Below are 6,642 nucleotides of genomic sequence, written 5' to 3' on the forward strand. Positions count from 1 at the left end.
TTATTTGAAATCACAGGTCTATGTCAACAAGCCCACAACCACCCGTGCATTAAAGGAGGAGATTCAACGCTGCATCAACGAAATTCAGCCACATTTATGCAAAATGGTCATGGAAAATTTCGACAAACGAGTGCGTATGTGCATGCAAAGCCGTGGAGGCCATTTGCCCGATGTGTTATTCCACAAATAACCCTATCTTATGTACTTTATGATTCATTAAAAAAATAACAATCAAAAGACTAAAAACTGTGTTTTCTATTTAATTCAAATCTTGCGTTAATTTTGGGACACCCTTTATATGATATTAGCGTTTTTCAGCGATAATAAATTAAATAGTTTCGTAAACGTATAAAAGGACGCTCTCCCAAAATTTGATAATAAAAATGTAGTCTATAAGATTTGTTGTAAAGATTGCGATGCATCTTATATGGGACAAACATGCAGGAAACTTTCCAGAATATTTGAACATCGTAGACATATAAATTGGAATACCCACTCTGTAATTACTGAACATCGTATTGAATTTTCACATGACTTCGATTGGGAGAACGTCCAAATTTTAGATAAGGAGAAAATTTTAAACAAAAGATTGATTTCGGAAATGGCATTCATACACATGCAAAAGAGTGGTCTTAATTTACGTTCAAATACAGAAAGACTGCATCATACCTATGCAACGATGCTTGAAAATTTCTCCTGACTTATGTAGTAATCTTTTAGATTTAATTTAGTTTACTAATTTAATTTGACAAAAGTTTTATTAGTTGACAAAAATAAATTTTGTGATAATTTTAACGAAATATGGTTTATATTGAATTTTTTCTTTTTCTTTTCATTTTATTATGTAACTCTTTATTTTACAATTTTAATAATTTTGACAGTTTTTAATTCTTATACAATATTTTATTGCGATTTCTATCGGTTTGACTTAACAACAATATACATGTGTTTTGTTTTTGATAATTGCAAATTTGCCTTAATATTTACTGTGACCTCTTACTTTGAGAATAGTTCATCTAAGTGACACGTTGTCGTACACGATTATCTCCAATTATGTGTTCTTCAGGCAGAAATAAGGTATTCCTTTCATTTCTCATATGTTTATAAATTGGACTATTTCTAAATATACGTGCATTGTGCATTCTTCCAGGTAAACCAATGAAGCAATTAATAAACTTTCCGCGATGATCACAAATCGTTGGAACAAAAAGTAATTAATTGAATAAAGTTCATTCTCGAAATGAATATATTAATAGATTTTATACATTCAGTAAAAATAATATTTTGTAATACAATTGAATGAAAACCTTTTTTGTTGTAGTAGTCATGAGCGTTATTTTTTGGTTGTTTGCGTGGGATATGACAACCGTTAGTTGCTTCTATAACTCCCGAAAATCCAATTGATCTCTGTTCGAATACCTGCAAGATTAAAGTAAATAGAAATTCAAAATTATTTAGATCAAGTTTGATTTTAATTTTTTTTTTCAAAGTGTAATTTGTTTTCTTCAGACTTGTTGCAAATCATTATTTTAATAATGATAATATAATACTTATATCTATACACACATCTTTATAAGCATGATTTGGCTATTGTATATACTGTGCATCAAGTATATCAATGATATCTTTAAAAATATTATGTGCTGAACTTGTTGCTATATCAAATCTCCTGTTGCTAGAAAAGTCATAGGTCTGTTTAATAATCATATTGTTAATCACACTTTCTTTCAGAGTAGTGCATATCCATTTACACTTCCATTTATGTCTTCCAAGATGTTGTCCAATAACAATTGATAAATTTTGTAATTAAATAAACAAAGATACATTATATAATTGATAAACCATTAATGAAGTATAAGCAATTATTCAATATAAAATTAAGCATGGAGTTAACAGCAAATCTATGATATTTAATTATTCAAACTTGTTCTAATTAAATTAAATTAAATTCGATCGATGAAACCATTCTAATTAATTTTATTAATATTTTTATGTATTGTTACTTCACAATATATGTATAGTTACTTCACAAGTTGCTTGATTCCTGAAACATTTCCTTAAATTCTTAAGTAAATCTAGGAATTATTCTTTCATAATAATGTCTATTACGATGTTTTATCCAGGCACGACGTCTAATCACATTGAAATGGATACTAGATTCTATTAAATTTTGTATGATATTTTCAAAATTATGTATTGATATTCCGTTATCCTCCACAAAGAATGGTATTAATGCCATTTATTCCATTTCGGATATATTAATAGCAGTTAGCGATTTGCACGATTAAATATGTATATGCGCGATTCAAAACATAAAGAGAGAATAAAAAAGGAACCTCAAGAGAATGCCATGAGTGATATTTGATATTACAAGTGTTTTAGCAATATTGGAAGAAGCTATGAAGGATAGGCTCATTAAAATTACCGAATTACTACTGTTACGTCCAAGCTCCGGAAATGAATTTAAAGAAAAGAGGAAATAGGAAGGATGGAGTGTGGAAGGACGATCAGACTCTTGTCTCGCAAGTATCCGCACAGTGGCGAGTTCCCCGAGTCGAACGCACTCTTTTTGTGCTCGCCTCGGAATATGATCAACATCCCATACAGACGCTATGAAATCTACGAGCGACCGGTACGATCATCGGTCCGAATTTCGAGTCAAGGAATCTACCTTTAACTCGGGAATAGATCACATGCGATCTCTGAAAAGGCAACAATTACGAGTATTTTTTAGGGTTTTAAATTTGAAGAACGAGAGAGAGAGATAAAAAATTACTAATTAGTATTGTTTATTATTATTAACCATTATCAATTGGACAGAAGATAAAAAATAAGGTTATATAATAATAAGTTTATTTATTATAAACTAATTTATACATTAACTGATATGGTTACTATAAAAGAAAAGAAAAATTCAAAGATCTACATGATAATCATTATTAATTACTTAACATATGACGTCTATTTAGTAACTATTTTAAATTTTTATGCATGTTAAATCATCAGAGAATCAGGTTTCAGGGTGAGCAGAGCTCACAGGTCTTGTTCAGTGAATAGTAACGAAGGAAGGAGGAAAAAGATTAAAAAAGAATTCCACCGGAACTAAATATGGATTGGGGGAATCCAGAATAAATACAGGAATACAGGAACGGAGGTTGGCCGATAATTCCATGTCGGATTTCATGTGGATCGAAATAATGAGGGCCGATTGTAAAGGTCTCCTCGGAAATAGATGCGGTAATCCGCGGGAATTGGCTAATGAGTGACTTAAAAGTGTCACTCTCTTGGCGGAAATAGGATTTCGGTGGGGAGGAATTTCTTCTAAGAACTCCACGCTATCCGTAGAGTTCGTCGGAGACGGACCGAAATTGAAATGACGGATGAATCGGATGTTAGCAGAGGGGTGTCAGAAAAAATTCTGTCAGAGCGTCCGAAAACGCGGATGACGGAGATCAAGAGGGAGATGAAGAAGTTCGATGGGAAGGTGAAGAAATTCGAGGGGGAGGTGAAGGAGAAGGAGGAGGTATCACCTCTAATAAGTCACGGTTAGCAGGTAGAGCCGGCGGAGCCGGTGGTGGCGAAGGTGGTGAAGGCAATGCGTCCTAGGCTGGGCAACTCCGATCTCGAGAACAAGGTTCTCTCTACCTCAAGGTTCTCTTGGTTCAGGAGTCTCCGCGCTTCCCGATAGGCCCAGCTTCTAAGCCAACCCTTATAGGGACGGTTTAGGCGTGGCACTATGGTTTAGCGAGGGTTTTGCGGATATATATATATATATATATATATATATATATTATATATATATATGTCAAGATATGGGACTTATTGCTACTCTGCAAGGTTAGGTTTTTGAGGATGACTCAAAGATCCGATCTCCGTGATTGGTCCAAGGACTCCAAGGGGAAGGTTGACTCAGCGATGTGAAGTCTGCTGGTCGACTTGACACTAGTAACGAAATAGATCACTCGATCTAATGGCTTACCACTAAGATCAGTAGAGCAATAAGGTCACGGACCGGCAAAGTATCGGCTTGCTACGTAACTTGTGTAATCGCGAACCGACAGAGTTTTGTGTCGGAGATGGAGTTTGACTGGCTGACTGTTTGTGAAGGGCCTCCTTTTTATATTCGCGAGTTAGTGGTGCCGAGTGGTGCAGAGCTCGCGTGTGTTACTGGTTTAATCTAGGATTAAAGATATCGGTTATGAAATGGGATTCTGGGATATGTCTAGACAACTTCCGTCATCAACCATTTGCCGGATGTTCAATAGTTTAGAGCCACATATGTCATTTATTACAAACAACTGCTGTTTCAGTTTGTAATTCTTAATTTATTTATTTCTTCTGTTCCTCGGGATAAAGTTCGTCTATTCGGCACTTAGTTCAAATATCTAATCCAACAACTTCGTTCCGAGTGGATTATTAGTTTAAAAGGCGAATGTTATTCGGCTCACTATTGTAACCTCCTGTGGTAGAAACAGATGGTCTACCCGCGTTACTTGTTAATAATTTTTTATGATGATGACGAAAATTCTATTGAAGAAAAGAACTGTTGAGTCTGGACGTAACACTACGATTAGTAGCATTTAAGTACTCAAGAAAGAAAAAGCATAATGAAGTTCATAACAGTCAAGATAGATTTCATATTCCTGGAAAGAAGTTTCCTAGTACACAGCGACTAGTGTATTACAACACCAAATATCGATTACAGATGATCGACTTATAAATACGCGACAGTACAGATTTCCGCAAATTTATAAGGAAGAAATAAATAGGCAAGTAAAGAACTGTTAGAAGGAGATATTGTAAAACCTTATCAGTCTCTTTACAATACGCCTTTATAGGTCCTAAAAAGAAAGATTCAAGGCAAACAAACGATGGAGAATAGTTCTGAATTTCCGAGCCTTGAACGAGAAAAAAGTCAGAGATCCATTACCTAATATCGTTGAGATTTTAGACTAATTAGGCGGAGTACTTTTCCATCTGTGATTTAGCCTCGAGATTTCACCAAATGAAAATGTATCCCACAGACAGTCATAAAACCGCATTTACTACTCCTTTTGGGCATTACGAATTCAATCGGATGTGTGCCTTTCGGATTAAAAAACGCACCTGCTACTTTTCAAAGATTAATGGATTTAATATTATCAAGATTACAAGGCGAGAAATTATTTGTTTATATGGATGACATTGTCATCTACGCTACCTCATTAGAAGAATACGAAAGAAAATACAATTTGCTAATAGAACGATTATACAAGGCTAATTTAAAACTACAACCTGATAAATGTGAGTTTTTAAAAAACGGAAGTTATCTATCTGAGACATGTGATAAGTAAAGATGGAATCAAATCCGATTCAAAAGAATTAGAAGCCGGAAAGGAATTTCCGAGGCCTTAAACACTGAAAAATATTAAACAGTTTTCTAGATTAGCAGGTAGATTATCAGAGATTTATACCCGACTTCTCAAGATTGACAAACGTTCTAACAAGTTTGAAAATTGAAAAAAGGTAGGGCTCGTTTTGATTGGACATCTGATTAAGAGGAGTGCTTTGAAGCATTTAAAGAAAAATTATGTGAAGAACCTGTATTATAATATCCTGATTTTTACAAAGCCTTCATTCTATTTAATCATTGATGCTTCCGGCATCGTCATAGGGAGTATTTTATCACAAGGAGAGATAAATAAAAATAGGCCAATAGCAAAATACGTTTCGCAAACTTTAATTGACAATGAAATAAAGTACTTATGAAAAGGAAGCTTTAGCCATAATATATTGCGTCAAACATTTTAGGCCATATTTATACGGGCGGAAGTTTACATTAATGACTGACCATAAACCATTGCTCTGGTTTAAAAATGCACAGGATGCAAACATGAGAATACTCAGATCGAGATTAAAATTAACTGAATATGACTACGATGTGTAGTGTACAAAGCACGTAAAATTAACGTAAATGCCGATGCTCTATTTAGAAATTCAGTTGATTTTAAGAAAGAGTATTGTAATATAATTACGCGCAATATACCTTTGAATTCTAATAACTTGGTAGATGCGGAAATAATTTCCGAAATGCTAGAAGAATCAGATGAAGAGAAAGGAGAAGATGAGGATTTTAAATTGCACTTATTAGATGAAGAATCGTTTGAAGACTTAATATCAGACGATAATTAACTTAAAGAAGATATGGATTCAACACCCTGTCACATCAAGGAAGATAGAGAAGTCACAAAGCTCACGAACTACAGAAAAACTGCAATTTGTGACCCTCCTCTAATATAGCAGAATATAAATTCGAAGTCAAATAGTAAAAGATAAGAAAACGAATCAGGAAGCGTCAACTTTCAAATACAAGACGATTCTCAAATACAGGAAGGCGGAATAGAAGACGGATATAATTCAGGTATAGGAAGTGATATAGAGAATAATGATTAAAAGGAAAATCAAGAAGAAAAAGAAGATCAAGAAGATCTGGTAGGTAAGAATGAGAATTGGGAACTGAAAGAAAAAACAAAACCTATTATTATTGATGATCAGATAATAAAAAACAATGTTCTTGCCTTCCGCGAATTATTATTTTTGCGGAAGGACAATGTTGCACATTTTGTCGACAATGATGGAAAACCTTTAGATTCAGGATCACAA

At 33.9% G+C, this 6,642-nt stretch overlaps 1 pseudogene; it reads right to left on the reverse strand.

The window, feature by feature from the left end:
• Nucleotides 1–1,016: 1,016 nt before the first annotated feature.
• LOC108751536 lies at nt 1,017–2,598 on the reverse strand (annotated as a pseudogene).
• Nucleotides 2,599–6,642: the final 4,044 nt, after the last annotated feature.

Source organism: Trachymyrmex septentrionalis, unplaced genomic scaffold, assembly GCF_001594115.1.
Source record: "Trachymyrmex septentrionalis isolate Tsep2-gDNA-1 unplaced genomic scaffold, Tsep1.0 scaffold495, whole genome shotgun sequence".
NCBI lineage: Eukaryota > Metazoa > Arthropoda > Insecta > Hymenoptera > Formicidae > Trachymyrmex > Trachymyrmex septentrionalis.